Genomic DNA, 16,408 nt, shown 5'->3' on the forward strand with positions numbered 1-16,408 from the left:
GTCATTTATCAAGAAGAAAACTTTTTAAGATCCCATTTCAATTTATTTTTTTCAAATCCTGGGCATGCTGAAGTCAGCAGGAAGACATTTCATTGACTTTAATGAAGCCAGAGGTTCATCCTGAGAATTGCTGTTTGGAATGAACACAGCATTTATATTATCTCATTTGAAACACTCAATTTTTGTGTTAAATGCAACTTAATGATATTTGCTATTTTGAAATTATTTGTTATCTTTAAAAATACACAAAGAAGGTTATTAAAAATACTGCTCTGTAAAATTTTTAGTGATTATGGTTGCGACATTCTTGTTTCAGTAACAGGCAAGTATTTTTAATGCACAAATACACATTGTCATAAAGTTTCAGTTCATTTTCTAATGCTGAAAAGCCTTAGAATCTAGGACTTGTAATAGTCCAACAAAAATCACTGTTGATATTTACATGCTTACCTGTATTTTCACAGTACATTTTTTAGTGCTTTTTTTTCATTTATTACCCAATGTACTAGTACAGCAAGATAAAAAACTGGAAAACCGGATAGATTACTAGACCCACTTAATGGGTACCATTAAAAGAAGTAGCTATCAAAACTCAGCAGAAGCTTTTTATGCATTCCCCTGTATCACACCAAAATGAGTTATTGCAACACTGGAACTCTGATATCAAACAACACCAACACAATTTTTAAAGCTGTAAGCAGAAATAAGCAGCAGGTGATTTGAAGCCATCTAAGAAGCGTATTTTACCCAAAGAGTTACTGAAATCTGTTTAAAACAAACAAACAAACAAACAAAAAACCCCACCAAAAGTAGTGGGGACTTAACCGAAAAGCTACTCACTGTGAAGTACTGGAGTGTTACAGCAAACCACTGCTTTAAGACCAGTTTACCAGTCTTACCCCTACAGCCACACACTTTGTTGAGCAGAGGACTCTGAACTTCTCCAAAACAACCAGAAAACATTTGCAGTACCCACAGTTTGGAGGAGCCAGATTCTGGTCCCCCTTACACCACTGAAAACCAAGAGCTGAATTACTCTTGATCCACCCTAATGCAAGAGAAATCCACGTGGGATTTCCATGGATACCAATATATATTCAATTTTACTATGCTGTGTATTTTTAATTTTGCTGATCTCCTTAGCAATGTTCAAAAATCTTCTCTGAAGAGTTAAACACTTCAGTATTTAAAATAGCCTGATGTTAGACAAATGAATTTTTCCTCTTTCCTATAATGAGAGGGATGAGTTTAGGTTCCAACATTCCCTTCTGTTCACCTCTTACATCTCATTTCTTGTTGAAACTGTTTTAAAGCTGGTATAAATAGCTTTGCAAAGTAATTCTACTACTAAATGTCAAGAGCAATAGTGGTTTCATTCTGATTTATCCTTATCTGTTCCTCAGGCAAGTTAATCCTCAACCTGAGATACTGTTTTCATAGCTCTATAATTTATGAAATTTTTCATCTAAATTATTTACTTTATGAATGGCTCCGATGAGTTGCTCAGGGTGTAAAGCTGTAATACTCAGTGCTGAAGTGCTCTAGAACACGTTTTTGTCTTTTTAAATGGAAAGACCACCACTGTATCTCGTGTTGTAATTTCTATCGGTAGCCTTTAATACACAGCAGTGTTTCTACCCAGCCTTTTTATCTGACCTCTGCACTGCAATAGATGCAGTTACCACCCAGATATCACCGTGTTATCCCAGGCTAGAGCTCCAGGGAGCCACAAAACAAGCAAAAAGTCCCTGATTCTGAAGCACAACCTCACGGCGTGAACCCATATTCCTTTGGGGAGCTGAACTGGCATCAGCTCTGCATGGGTTTAAAACCTGATGTACACGTGCAACCTGCTCCTCTTCCACTTCAACGAAGCAGCATCCAAAATACCTTCCAGAAATGGCCCCAGGGAATTTCCTCCGGCTTCAGCAGGATGAACTGTACAGCAGCACTCCTGCAAATGCACTAACCAGGGATGGAAGACAGAAGAGGAGCACAACCGCTAGCCTAACAGGGTGAAATAAATCTGTGAAAAGCTAAGAAAAGCTGACCTTTCAGAGTGTTCCCTGAAAATCCTAGAAATTTCAGATTCATTATCCATTTAACTTATTTAACACTAACAATATCTGTTGAACATTATCTATTTAATACATACATAGCTTAGTCGGAAGACAAATTTCTCAACTAGCAAGTAGACAAAATCCAAGAGGCTGGAAAGGAATATTAGATAAGGTGTTTGATGGACTTGCAAAAACATGTTGCTTTTAAGAATTTTCAGAGATTAAGGTCCCCTGTGAAGAGCTGGCCCTGCAGGCAAACCCATCTTATTACATGATATACACTCTTAATATTCTATTAAGCTACCCTTCTCCATTTCCTCCCATTTCTAGCTTTACACAGTCAAACCTCCTGGCTGCACCAGTCAAACAGAGTCCTTCTCCATCTTTGGAATAATAAATTCTGGCACTCACAGGCCATTATATCCTAGCTGAGGCACAGCAAGGTTAACATTGGGCTCTTACATTTTCTTCAAATCATGCGCAAAACCTTCCAGAATCCTGATTTCTATTACTTTTTTTCCTGAGGTGTCTCCTATTTGTTGGTATCCACTACTAACTTGGTGCCAGATCTAAAGCACTTTAATTACGTGCTTTTTTCCCCATACTGCTCCAAGACCTGAACTTCTAACTGGGCACGTAGAGCATATAAGGACATTATCGTCTTCAATCATCTGAAACCATCCAATATTGCCAACTCACATCTAATATGCTGCCCACTTTGATAGCACTCTTTCAACACGAGCATCTACCAGGCTTCTTCCATCCCCTAAGTACACATGTTACAGATAAATCTTCATTATCTTTCTTATGTATCTTACAGAAGTCTGCGTTTTTCAAGGCAGTCTTGTCTTGTTTTCTCTGTACATCTTTCAGCCTTACATTTTATCTTCACTCTTTTTGTTTGATCTCACATTTCTTCCCAGTTAAAACTCACCTGTAACACAACTGCTGTTATTTGAAAGAAATGTCCTTCCCCATATTCCATGCAATCCTGAGAAGTTACCAAGTCTAACTTAAACTTGGCAGATTTAAGCCATGCACCAATATATATTTAAAAAAAAAAAAAAAAAAAAAAAGAGTCTTTTTCAATCTCATCAGTTTTTCTAATTTTATGGTAAGATAGCAGGGTACATTCACCCACACTGAACATCAAGGTTTTTTTACAGGAAAAATATCTCCTTGTGAAACCTATTTTTCCCTACTGGAAGGCATGAAGCAAAGAAAAAAATGTCAGTTTTAGTATTTTGCTATTTAGGTACAGATCTGCACCTTATACAGTGAGGAACGACCTGCCTTAGATACAGAGCTGGCTTAAAAAAACCCATACTTATTTATAATATGGTGTGCATATTTGATGAGTCCAAACGATGGCACATTAAGTTTTAGAATAAAAAGTGGGTATTTAGTAGCACTTGGTATATAAAAGAATAAAGGTCTTTGTCACTTCCCCACCTCTCCATCACCACATTTCTTCCCGTGACTGTGTTCTTGTCAAAGGAAACCCACTACACAGAAGGCAGGCACCTTGGCAGCCCAAGTGCCTTTTTCACCATCCCTGATGGTGTAGGGGCTTTAGCTTCTTTCTGCAAACTAAGCGAGGAAGGCTTCCTGCACCAGGAGCTCCAAAAATGTTTCTGGAGCTGAGTTAGTTTATGTGTACTACCTCATTTCTGGTAAGTTGACAAGGAAACCAGCACGCTTACCACTTTAGAGATTTGGAAAACATGCATTTCAGCCAGTTCAAGCTATTGTAGGAATTTTAAGAAGCCGGATCTGGGAATGAGAAGAGGCAGGGCAATGGGTTAGGGTTGGTGGGACCATGACCTCTGGTGTGCTGCCACAGGAGGACAGAGGGACGGCGTTGGGACAGATCTGCCATGGACCGCTCGCTCCTGTTCACACTGGCCATCACATCTGAGCTCTCACCACCAGCACAGCTGCCTCGTCATTGCCATCAGCCACCGGTACCCAACTGGACATCATCTTTCTGTTTCTTCTCGCAAGGTGTCACGCGCGTCACCTTCGCAAGGTATCGTGCGCATCACCTGGTTATCTCTTCTTACAGAGGACGCCACCCTCCTTAAAACTGGTGCTTACGAGCCACGTTCAGCAGCTGCTGGAAACCAGGTGTAACATAAATTAATAAATATTCCATGGCAAAGCTACATTAACTGTTTGCCCCTAAAGTGCTGTTTAGTGGCATGTCAGGCACAGCTGTGTAATCAAAGGATTACAGTGCTCCCATTGCAACGCGCCTGCCGCACTCCAGCTCCTCGGTAGCTTTCCTGTCTCCCTCGCATGTAAAAACCAAATCGAGTAACCGGGACGGAATTGTAATCGTGTCTTTCAGCCCGGGAAACACAAACAAGAAGGTCGCACAGACAAACGGCCAGTGTGACTGTCCAACATGCTTGCTGTTAGATACACGGACAGCCCTACATGTTTTCAAGGGAATGGGTCAGCAATGCTATACATAATTAGTTAATTTTAGTGAAATTGCAGTATAAGTGGAGAGATTGGTGTAAATCAGGCTGCTTTGCGATAAGAACTTGTAGAAGCTTACAGATCCCTTCCCCTCGCGTGAATAGCTGTATTTAGACTCCAAATCTGGCACCACACTTCGTCAGTGAGAAAAACAGTGCACTTCACTAAAACACATAAATAAATAAGGAATACTAATTTGTGCGGGAAAGCAGTGAAAAAATGCTCTCTTATTGGAAATCTACCTTGTTTTTCCACAGCATTTTGGATTCTTCCAGCTGAGCAACATAAATCCAGCCAAGGAGTATGGTGGGAATTCAGAGTTATCCCTCACTGTGCAAGGTACAGAGGAAAAGAGGTGGGTTAAGGGAGGAACTGAAGCCTGCAGACAGCAATTAAGGAACCCAGTTCAAACTAGGGTACAGCTCCTGCAAACTCCGTAAGACATTGGAAACAGGGTGATTCACATCACCCAGGTATCCAGAGTAGCACTGAATGATTTAACAGCACATTTCCTTGGAGTTTCTGACTGTGGGATATACGGCCTTTAAGGATACAGTAATGGTTGAGAGTAATTAAGAGTTAAGAGGGAGAGGGAGCATACTGGCACCTGTTTAAGTTGTGGCTTTCTTCTCCTGAGTGATGTATCTGTAGTGAAAGAGAAACACAGTTGGATGTTCTAACTTAAATCCATATGTCGTTTAGGCAAGATCAGACCGCTGCTGCTAGCTTATCTCTAGAGAAATATCAGGACATGATGGTAAACACAACAGTGAGTTATAACTTCTTAAAATTTTGCTCCCATGAACATAGGAGGAAGCATTCAGCATAGGAGAAGTAGTTAACAATAAGGAGGATTCCCTTCCTAGTCAGCAGAAGAATTTGATAAGAAATCCTTTTGGGGGGTGGAGGGATTGTAGTATCATGGCTAGCAATACCTTATGAACTTTGAAAGAGTCATCCACCTAACAACTTGATCTTAAATATAAACCAATACTTTGAGAGATACTTTAGTACTGGGACACAGTCCATCTTTAAAAACATGTGTGATAACACTGAAATCACCTGGGCTACCAACATAATCTTTGCCCACTGAAACTCCTGGTTCCCATAAAGCTCCTCCCGCAGGTTGCTTAAAATAATGTTAAAATATAAGCGGTATCTTATCTGCATCTCTATGATTATGCCTACATAATCCTATCCTTGCTAATGCTGCTAGTGGATTACATAACTTCATCCTTCCACTTCAACCACATGAAGTAATTCAAAGACGAGAGTCTGCCTCAACCTTCTCATTTATACAGTTTCCAGATACCTACTTTTAGTTTAGCAAAGAAGACAAAATCCATTACTGTCTTCCATTGCATTACTGGAATGAAGCGTTTTGTCATGTAAATCTCCACTGTTTCACCACGTTCCTCTTACAAACCACCAAACAACACACTCTGAATTTGAGATTAGTTCTCCTGTTACAAAATCTGAACCATAAAACTATTTTGTTATTGATTTCAGAAAAAAAGAAGGTAGTTTCACTGCTAAATCATCATACAAGTGGTTTCCTCTTTTCTGCATTCAAATTGATTTTCTTTCTTTTGGCATGTGAAGAGCCAGATGGATGCTTTGACTCAATGCCCAAGAGTGAAATGGCACCAGCAGCAGCAAAGAAGCTCTCAGGGCAAGAGACGTGTGACAACATCTTAATCACTGACAAAATAGAAGCTTCAAGACAACTATTCTATTGGTATTTACTGTTTATAATTGAGTGTGTGTATATGTGTGTGTGTGTGTAAGCAATCAACGTATATAAATAGCATAGATATAAATGCATATGTATAGTTCATGTATATGTTGTGACCTCTAATTGATGGAAATTTCCCTTTTTGCCAGAGATCAAGTAGTCCCCAGTTAGTATCAAGTGCAGTGCTGTTCAATTAGGCATTTGTTTACACAAACGAGCGCATACGATTTTCAGTCAAACCTTAAAAATATTTATTCTTCCTGAACAGTTCCAGCAAACTTTGCATTTTAATCCTTAACCTGCTCAGCTGACTACTCTGCTTTTTCTTAGTTACAAAATACAGAAGGCACGTGTCTGTTCTACAGGAGATGATAACGATTTTTTGTCTGGCTAATGCTTCAAGAAGTGAAACCATTCTTATGTCATATGCAAGCGAATCAATATGAAGAGAACTTTAGGCGATAGAACCATATGATAAAAAAAAATAAATTACAAATACACTTCTGTATCTGAAAGTTTGGTAGGTGTTTAGCTGCACCAGCCTAGAAATACTATCATCTATCCTATTAACCTACAAATCTAGCTGTGTCTAAGAAAGTCAATTCACTGCAGAGTACGGCTGTAGTATTACAATGAAGCAGCACAGAAAAAAAAAAAAACCAAAAACCAAACCAAAACACAAAACCGTATATGACACCACCAAAGTTCAGCTGGTGAATTGTTGTTTAACAGACTCTAACCATAATAACCCGTCACTGAACCTTGACTGCATTCTCAGCAAAAGCATGCTACGAAGCTATTTTTAACAGCCAACAGCTTGCATTTAAGAAATACCCCTCTTCACCTAAAAATATGCATCAGTGACTGGCAACATCCATCCACGGCTTAATTCTAGGCAGCCTGCGCTGCCGGAATTAAACGAATCTTTCAAAGCAAACCGCTTTACAAGTACCTTCTCTCCCAAACCACCGTAAAAAACCAGCTCAATTCGCCCAGGAGCAGTTCGCCGGTAAGGCAGCCCGGCGAGATGACAGCAAATTACATTATTTTTGTCATCATTCCGCCCTCCCTGGAGCACTAACCTGCTCGGGGGCACGGTTTAAAAGAAGCTTGTGTGTGTGTGTCCCCTTCCACCTTCGCTCCGAAGCACCGGGGGATGCTGCACCCGAGGTACCCGGCACCCGCCCGCGGAGGAGGAGGAGGAGGAGGAGGAAGGCTCCCGGCTCCCCTTTTTCCTAGGAAAGGCACCACCAGCCTTCACCCTAGAGTAAGACTGGGGGGGGGGGGGGGCAGCCGGAGGTATCCCCGCATCTCCAGAACCGGGGACCCCCGCACTCCCGGGGGTTTGGGGGTGGGTTTCTGCGCCGTACCGAGCCGTACCGAGCCGGCTGCCCAACTTCCCGCAAAGTCCCATCGCCTTCCAACTTGGGGACCCAACCCCCCCACCCCACTATTTCTTCCCCCCCCCCTCCAGTATCCCCACAGCCGCCCTCCCAGCGCACCTACCTCCGCCGCTTCTGTCCCGCACCGCGCTCCTCCGTCCTCCTCCTCCTCCTCCTCTGCCCTGCGGGGGGGGGGGTGGGCGGAGGAGGAGGAGGAGGAAGAAGAAGAAGGGGGAGGGAGCAGCCCCGCGTCTCTCCCCGCCCGCGCTGCGCAGCCCGGGAGGCGGCGTAGCTGCCGCTCCGCTCGGCTCCGCGGAGGGAAGGGGGATCCGCGGGGAGGGCTGCGGGGGTCCCGCCGGAGCATCCATCCTTCCCCCCCGCCCCCAGCACCAGCTGCAGGCTGAGCTTGCTTGAAAGCTTTTTGGAAAGAGATGGAGCTCACCTGAGCCATCCTACAGGGAATCGAAGCCGTCCCGTGCAAACGGCGTTCAGGTGGAATCGGCGGCATCCCAAATTTCTTGGGGTGGGGGGGACCCCGACACCAGTCAGAGGTCAACCCATTGCTCATACGCTGCCAGGTCTCCGTGGCTTGAGCAAGCCAGACTTTTCACGCTGCGTACCTTCGCAGACCACACGCAGCACACGCCGCCGTGGTCCCGTTTCGAAATGGCAACGGCACAAACGTTGGCTGAGAAGCCAAAATCTTCCGCTCAGTAAGCGCAAGGTTCGTTCCCAGCCGAGAGGATCCTACCACGTATACATAAATACATGTATGTAAAACTACAGTCTGCTTATCAGGTCATCCATCTGATATACTAGGTCATCCGTCTGATATACGCACATACCTTCGGCGACGTAGGGCGCAGTTTCACGCGAAGGTTTAACGCAACGCTTGCAACGTTGATGCTATCAGAAGTTGTTGTGCAGCTGTGACTGCCCGCAGCTGGCGTGTGAGCACGCTGGAGGAGAAAAGCTCTTCCTATTTCCCTCCTAACACTAAGTCAACCCGCTGCTGGGCTTAGATCTGCACATTTCATGTTCGGCAACATTATTTCTAAGGAGTTGAGGGGATGAAGCCTGAGCTAAGTATGAAAGAACGGCGAATACTGTGTTTTAGTATTTTCCTTTCATGATCAAGTCCATCTTTGGTTAGAAGTGTCTGAAATTTACACAAATTTGTGGCAATCTGTTCTGAAGTGAAACCATATGTAAATTAATAGTAAAATACAAACCAGAAGCTTCCAAATTACACATCTATGATTGGGAGCCAAAGTTTAAGGATTTCAAATGGGCGATTATACACCTGTAAGACCATATATAAATAAGAGACTGACTTAAAAATCACACAGGCACAAGTTTCCTACGGCACAGCGTATGTATCTCTCCTCAGGTCACATCTGATTCTCACCTAATTCTTAGCTAAAAAAACCTCACGGAATGAAACACCTGACTGGGTGAAACCTGTGATTTATAGAATATTCACTCACATTCAGTGTTTCTGGTCTGGGTTAAATATGCTGCCCTCCAAGGCCTTTTTAGGCCTCCTGGGATGCTCCGAATAGCAATTATGCTTAGCCAGATTTCTGCATAATTATACTCCCTTCCTTTTTATGTATTTTTTTAAAAATTTTTTAAAAAATTTCAGACAAGCTGTCATGAAAACAAGATCTTCATTCCCTGGGGAATTCTCTGTCCACGCTATTCCTCACCAGCCATCAGTCAGAGTAGATATCTTGATGGTGGTATCTACGTGTGGTAGCTCATACTCTCAGGCACTCCATAAAGGTTGTGTCTGTCCATCTCTCGGACACTTACAAACTATCTTCAACATTACCTGGTGAGATGGGGAGGGAAATACAAAATAATAAGTCACTGTCCAGGAACTAATTGATTGAACAACGATAGTCAGAAGAGCAGTCAGAATAAATAGTCTAAACAAATCTAAAAACTAAGACTGGACTTTAATTCTCATTCTTCAAGATGTTCAAAGAGGGAAGAAATTAAGAGATTTCAATATAGAAATTATAGTAAAACTTTCTCTGACTAGATTGGTTTTCATGAACGAAAGCGCCTGACCTTGACCTCTGTAAATATGATTTCTGCTGGTTGCCATGCTTACTCTGCAACATATGAAGGATCATCTCACTTTTAAAAGGAGTTGGTACATATTTCTTAGCTCTGAGCAGGTTTATCTGGTAAAAGAGATGGGAGATCCCTTTAGCAGTGTTGAAAAGCAGGCACGCAATTAGTAGTGCAAGCATGTGAATTTTAAAGGTGATTTTTTTTGCGCAGGGGAGTCATGCCTTCTTGCTGCTGACCGCGGTTTGGGGCACAAGTCTGGCGCAGAGGGCCAGTGGCTGGGTCTGACAGCAGCAGAACTGTACATTTCTAGCCAGATTTAACTCTGAGATAAACAAATCAGATCGTGTCCTCAGAGCACCGCTGTAATGGGATGCTAATCCAGGGAAAAGAACTGCTCTTCCTCCACATGCCTATTTCAGCATCAGCATCTTTAGGTTATTCTCACAGAGAGGGGTTAGAAATGCGGACAGATTCTGCTTTGTGCTGCATGTCTCCCAAACCCAAAAACCCGAGGAAGAAGTTCATTGCCCGCAAGCACCCGGGACGCTTTTACTTCCCACTCCTGCTGCTTTTGGGGAGCCCTTTTCCCATGACCTCCCATCACCAGGCACTGCTTTCCGAAGCTTTTCTCGAGGGATGTCGTTACAGGGTACCAGCATAAACCGATACACTTACGTCAAATTATAGTAGCACCAGAAACGGATGTGGGTTGTGACAGGAAAAGACAAAAAACTTCCCCAAAATGTCTCTGTTCCCCCTCTGCCATGAGCTGTGAGGAGCAAAGGGAGCTGCCTGAGCGAGCAGCTTCAGGATTCCCCCTTTGCCCAGAAAAGCAGAGGGGGAGCTGGATCTGGAAGCAAAGAATTTACTGGGTGGGGACCTCTAAATTCAGCTGGGGAGTTTCCGTGCAGTAAGTCTGAAAAACCACAAGGTGATATATATGTTGTACTTAACAGTTTTAGGATTTACACTGCTATGCCGCCGAGCCGCTCTGCTGAGCAGAGACACAGCAAAGCCCAATTTCACGCAGACATTCAATCCTGTTGAATGCACGGTTGCTTTCTAACACCGGCTGGGGTTAAGATGAGCAACCACGGCACCCTGACACCCATGGAGACTATTTCGGCTCTTCCTCCAACTCCGAGGCTGGGCTCTGAGAAAACTGCAGAAAGATTTACTATTCTTAGTTGTCTGTTCTCCCATTAAAACACTGGTATAATTCTCAGTGGAATTAATGGAATGTGTGTGTTTTAAAGAAATGCATTATTAGTTTTATTTTCCCCACGGTATCCTGGCAACAGACACATTCCTAAAATACAGATCACTGATTTCATATCTTATACATCCTTTGCCTCTCATTAAAGGGTATATCAACCTTCAAATACTCGGAATGCTTTTTTTGCTGTTTTCCCAACTTGGACTGGGAATTATTCTTCTTGACATGCACATCCCTGGAGCGCACCTGGGAGTTCTCGCTCAGTCTGTAATGGAAGACAATGCCTTTTTTCCTAGAGTAGGCAAAAATTAATACTGAAACATGATTAGAAAAATGTGTCAGAATTCGGTTTCCCACAAATGGTCTGTTAGATTTTAATTATGTATGTCGAGAGCCAGTTTCCTTTTGCCTAACGGCCTCCTTTTATCCCAAGTTGTATGTCCTTCAGCGCCCTAAAAAATTCCTTTTTATTCGTGATATTTATGCCCTCCAAGTACTTGTTGAAGGGTATCGTTTCCCTCTTAGTCATCATTTAGTCAAGCAATATATATTAAGTTCCTTTAATCTTCACTCATAACTCAGTCTCTTCAGACCCTTAATCATTTTTATTGCTCTTCTATGAATTTTTTCCAATTTGTCTGCATCTCTCTGGCAATGAGGTTACCCAGAATTTAATGCCTTATTTTAGGTGTGATCTCCCTGCAGCAATACAAAAGATGTTACCTCCTGCTACTTTTATCTACCAATGATTTAACAATATGCTGGAATCACGAAGTAGCTGGGAATCAATTAAAACAGATTTTAAATGGTTCAGCGCACAGAATTACCATAATGCTTTTGTGGCAACGCACGCAACGAGGCTGCTTGAAGCTGGTTGAAGCCTGCTGCTTTCAGAAATACATGTATGTGGCTCCTAGGGCAGGCAAAGCTTTTAAACCTGATGCATGCACAGCGCCGTGATTCTCTAAAGGAATATGAAGGAGGAGTTACGATTTAGAAGACAAACGGAGACGGGTTCAAATTGCCACCAGAAATAGCTCACGTGTGCCCACGGCCTGAGGGTTTCACACTGCTGCTCCTGTAACTCTTAGATATGTGACACCATCCAAGGGTTCATCACAGCAATAGTAAAACTAGGTGAGCCAGCAGCCAAGGACCTTGAATATTAGATTCGTTCAGGATCTTATTTAAATTCTTTGCTTTAATTAAAAAAAAAACCAAACAACCAAACAAAAAAACCACTTTAGAAATCTGTAACACGTCATGAGATTTGATTAAAGAAGAGCTTGAGATAGCTAAGAAGCAGACAAAATGGGGAAAGATGCTCTAAGACCTCTCAGATCCCTGCTAAAATGATCAGGGGGCTTCTTTGTCGCCGTTGCATGTGGTTCCTGGTGAAAGGCACTGCAGCCAAGGGGAGCTCTGCTCCTGGCTTCTCCTTTCCCATTTGCACAACTGTGTTGTCTTGTATCGCTCTTGTGAGTAAGGAGGGAAGAGTGTTACTCTTGGAGGCGTTTAGTTTCTGTTACAGAATAATCTTTTCCCCTCTGTGTCATATATTTAAACTGTCACTCTCCAGATCTATTATGTATGTTAATAGATTTCTTCTCTGAGCCACTGGTAGAGAATTGTAGGTCACTGGGCCATTTTGTGTGCACTCCACTGCCCGGAGTTTCTACTTTCATGTCATTTATTACTCCTCCTCCAGCTCCTGAATTCAAAATTAAGTATTTAACGTTTGATCAGGGATGTATTTTAATGAGCGTTTGGATTATATGTGTGCCTTATTTCCTTAACTAATTTTGACCATTCTTGCTACCTCAAGAAAAATCAGATTAACTGTATTTTAGAAGCTCTTTTCCCTGCACACTCCAGCCTTTCCTCTTTCCCATCTGTTGCTTCTCATTCATGCCCAAATCTGAAGTTCCCTGCAAACTCCAGCCTTCAGCAGGGGCTTCAGAGTTGAGAAAAACCAGATTGTGGCATGAAAACAATATACATATAACATGCGTGCGTGGATGTGCATGCACATATGAATCTTTCCTTAAGAATTATTTACATTCTGGATAAACACCCCGCATTGCTGGACAAAAAAAAATGACTGTCTCTTTTAGCTATAATGTATAAATATTTCAAGTACCAAGGCTGATTTGTTAATGTTGAGTTTGTGGGATGAGTGCTTGCCATACAGACTTGCCATTTGTTGCAACAGAAATTCATGTAGGAAGAGCAAACCCTGGACCTGTACAAGACGGGATCCAAGGGGGACCCTGGGCATCCCTCACACCTGATAAGAAAAATCTGGAGCCCAGCTATGAGGTCCCACTCTGGCATGCTTTTGCATGCTCCATTTCAGCCCAGAGGGTACCTGGTTCAGAGAACAGCGTGGTCAGCGACTGTTCCCGTAGGGATGACGTCACCAATGAGGTCAATGCATGAGGTCAGCCTGCTTTTCAAAGAAAAAGGTTTATTTATGCAGAGATGGCCCACGCCACACTTCTTTCCTTCAGGACCAGAGGATGGGCCCTGATCCTGCACAGCTGCAGAGGGATGAATTTCCAAGCATGCTTCTGCTAGATTAGCCTTCATTTGAGATACACAAATAAAGTCATTTAACTTGCTAGATGTTATATGAAAAATACCAAGATAGGTCAACTGTCTTCACCTTCAAAGTTATGAAAACCATTATTACAAAGATAAATCACATACCTCCTTGCTGACATAATGATAAATGTTTTCTCCAAGTGTTATTCTTTCTGCTAATTTCAGAAAAATGAATATTCCTTTTCTCTTCCTTTTTTTTTTTTTTTTTGCTAACTCAGGCTTCGTTACAAAGTCATTTCAATTTGCAGTCATTCTTCCAGTACACCTGCAATGATAGAACTGATAAACACTTTCTTATATTATAATTTTTAATGACTACCATAGTTGGAACAGGATTTTGGCTTTACAAAGAATACCAGAGATGGCGGAAAACAGAGAGATAAAATTCAGTCTCCATCACACAAGCTGAAGAAATAGCATGGGAGGGATGAATTTCATACATATATTACCTATTCTTAATGCATATTTTTTTCTGATAAGTTTCTACTCACGTAGTTAAAACACTGCCATACTTGAATCTGTAAGGAATCTCTTAGTTTCTCCTCGTGCTGCTTACTTCCTCTCTCCCGGTGCCTAAAAGCTGAAACATAACAGCAGAGCTTCTGCACACTGGTAATATCTTGCTGAATCAGGCAGTTTGGTGCAAAGCCAATTCCTGTGACTCCTGTGGTCTCGCATGAGAAATTACTTTTGTTGAATAAGCGTTGACCATTTAATATACAGTGCTCATGACTCACCATATATTCCAAGAGCACTTTGAGATATTTCGATACTGTCTCTGTATTTTTACAACCTAAACATATTCCCTGGAGATTTATTCAGCTTTGCATTCTTCTTCTCATACACATTTCCAGGGGTTTTATGGGGAAGCAAAGAGGAAGCCTAACCATTGCAGGCAGCTCACTTAATTTAGCACAGTCCTGTCCTTTCCAGTTCACGCACCTGCAAAATGGGAATAATAATAAGCCCTTAAGGGAGAATATTCACATGTCTAGCTTGAGACCTCTAACGTTAGGCTATCCAGAGGCTCAGCAGAGAGAAATAGCTTCTAATTCAGATGCTTTGAATGGGCTTCTAATGGAGCCTGCTTCTCTCTGCTGGCAGTAAGGGAGACCAAGTTCTCAGCTCAAGCACCGCTACATCAGGCACTTCGGTTACACATCGAAAGCCAGACGCTGTCAGCATCCTCTTTCGTGCCTCACCCTGCAACCGTTTCCACGCTCGGCTTTCCACTGCGGAGCAGTATCTGGTTAACTCAGTGGTTTTCCACATACGCAAAGTGGAGTGGGTTGGAGGATGAAGACCATGCATACCCCCAGTGATCAGCGAGGGTGAATAAATTAGTATTTCAGCAGCACTTTACATGTATTAAGCTCAGTGGAAGTGCTATTAATTATCAATATGGTCAGTCGTTTTTATTCATTAGTGGTTAGAGCAAACTATCGAGACTTAAGATTTTGCGTTTCAGTCTCAGGGCTGCAACTGGGTGATATTGAGCAAGTCCCTTTGCTTCTCTTATTCTCATTTTTCCTGTCATTAGCATATCTGCCTCATTCTTAAGTGTGATGTGAACCTTAATTAAGCTTGAAAAGAGCTTTGAGAACTTCAGGTGGAAAGTGAAATATTAATGTCAAGCATTACTATAAAGCAGATGAGACAGAGAGATAGTCTCATCCCTATTCAACGAGCTCGGACCAGTGCCATGGAGCACTTCAACGGCTTGTGAATTCTACCCAAAAATACTGAGGACAGAGAAGCACACCGAGCCAGCTCTCCTCAAAGTGACAGCCAAGAAGCACCACCAGGGAGTTCGGATTTGGAAAACCCATCTCTCTACTGCTTTTCTTCTAGTTGCACAGGCAAACTGCCCATCGGTATACACAAATGGATATATAGGCATCTAAATACCCGCTCCTGGACACAAAAATACAGTTTGTGAGTGTGTTTCACATAGAAGGAGTGGCACAGAAATCAATCTTTATTTCAGAAAATCTCCTCTTCGGTGTTTAGTCTTTGTGTTGATTATATGAATTAGATCCCTATTACAAATGAGCCTCATGTCCCAGAAACTAATGTGCTTTGCTCAAGAACCAAGACTTTCTGCATTTCATCATCATTCTGTTCGTTAATGATTCGGCTTTCCTGGCAATGATGAGAAACATTTATTTCCCTGGAGTATTTCTGGATGGTAAAATTATCGTGTTAGTTGTGGGCAATTGATGCTGTATTAACTCGCCAAGATTATATTGCCATATTTAATCATGCTGTTTGGAAAGCTGGACACCTTCCTTCACACCTCTGGTTGCCATGATACCCTTTGGCCATTATTAATTCATTCAATTCACTTTTATGCTTAAGACGGTGGCTGCCAGCTTCTGACTGCTTGAAATCATAATAGCAAGACAAAATGAAAACATGACAGTGACATAAACACTACTGAGAGGTCTCAGTCTGCATTTTAAGGACTGTTGTAAACCAGAGTGGTGGAGAAAGACAGATTAGCAATGCCAATGCAGAGAGGTGAATGTGCCTGCTGGAATCTACATATTCCTATAAAATGCATCTACATTTCATTTAAACCCAGTTCTAGTAACACTGTTGTAAAAGTGTGGAAGAAAAAGCCTGCATTGATAGCGAGGTCGAGCTCTCGCACAGTTCCTTAAGCTCTCCAGGGGTCATTGACTGAGTTAGTACAGGTTCCCACAGAGATACAGCCACACTTTCTTATTCACGTCTACCACCCAGTCAGGAACAGAGAAATACATTATTTAGGCTGTCATGCACAATAAATTCTTCTTCATATTGAATGTCTCGTAACTTCTGTCTCAAGGTGTTTGCTGATACT

General features: G+C 42.3%; 1 protein-coding gene across 2 annotated transcripts in view; it reads right to left on the bottom strand.

Annotated features, from left to right (window-relative positions):
• The window catches only part of CHST15 (carbohydrate sulfotransferase 15), a 48,410-nt gene extending 40,542 nt beyond the window's left edge, over window positions 1-7,868 (bottom strand). Inside the window, exon 1 of one of the 2 annotated variants that reach the window (XM_069797178.1) lies at window positions 7,786-7,868. The gene's annotated coding sequence lies outside the window, so the exon portion shown is untranslated. Of the gene's footprint in view, window positions 1-7,231; window positions 7,255-7,785 lie in introns of those variants that run through there. The other variant, XM_069797179.1, reaches the window with a different exon arrangement.
• Window positions 7,869-16,408: the final 8,540 nt, after the last annotated feature.

This window comes from Haliaeetus albicilla, chromosome 11, assembly GCF_947461875.1.
Source record: "Haliaeetus albicilla chromosome 11, bHalAlb1.1, whole genome shotgun sequence".
NCBI lineage: Eukaryota > Metazoa > Chordata > Aves > Accipitriformes > Accipitridae > Haliaeetus > Haliaeetus albicilla.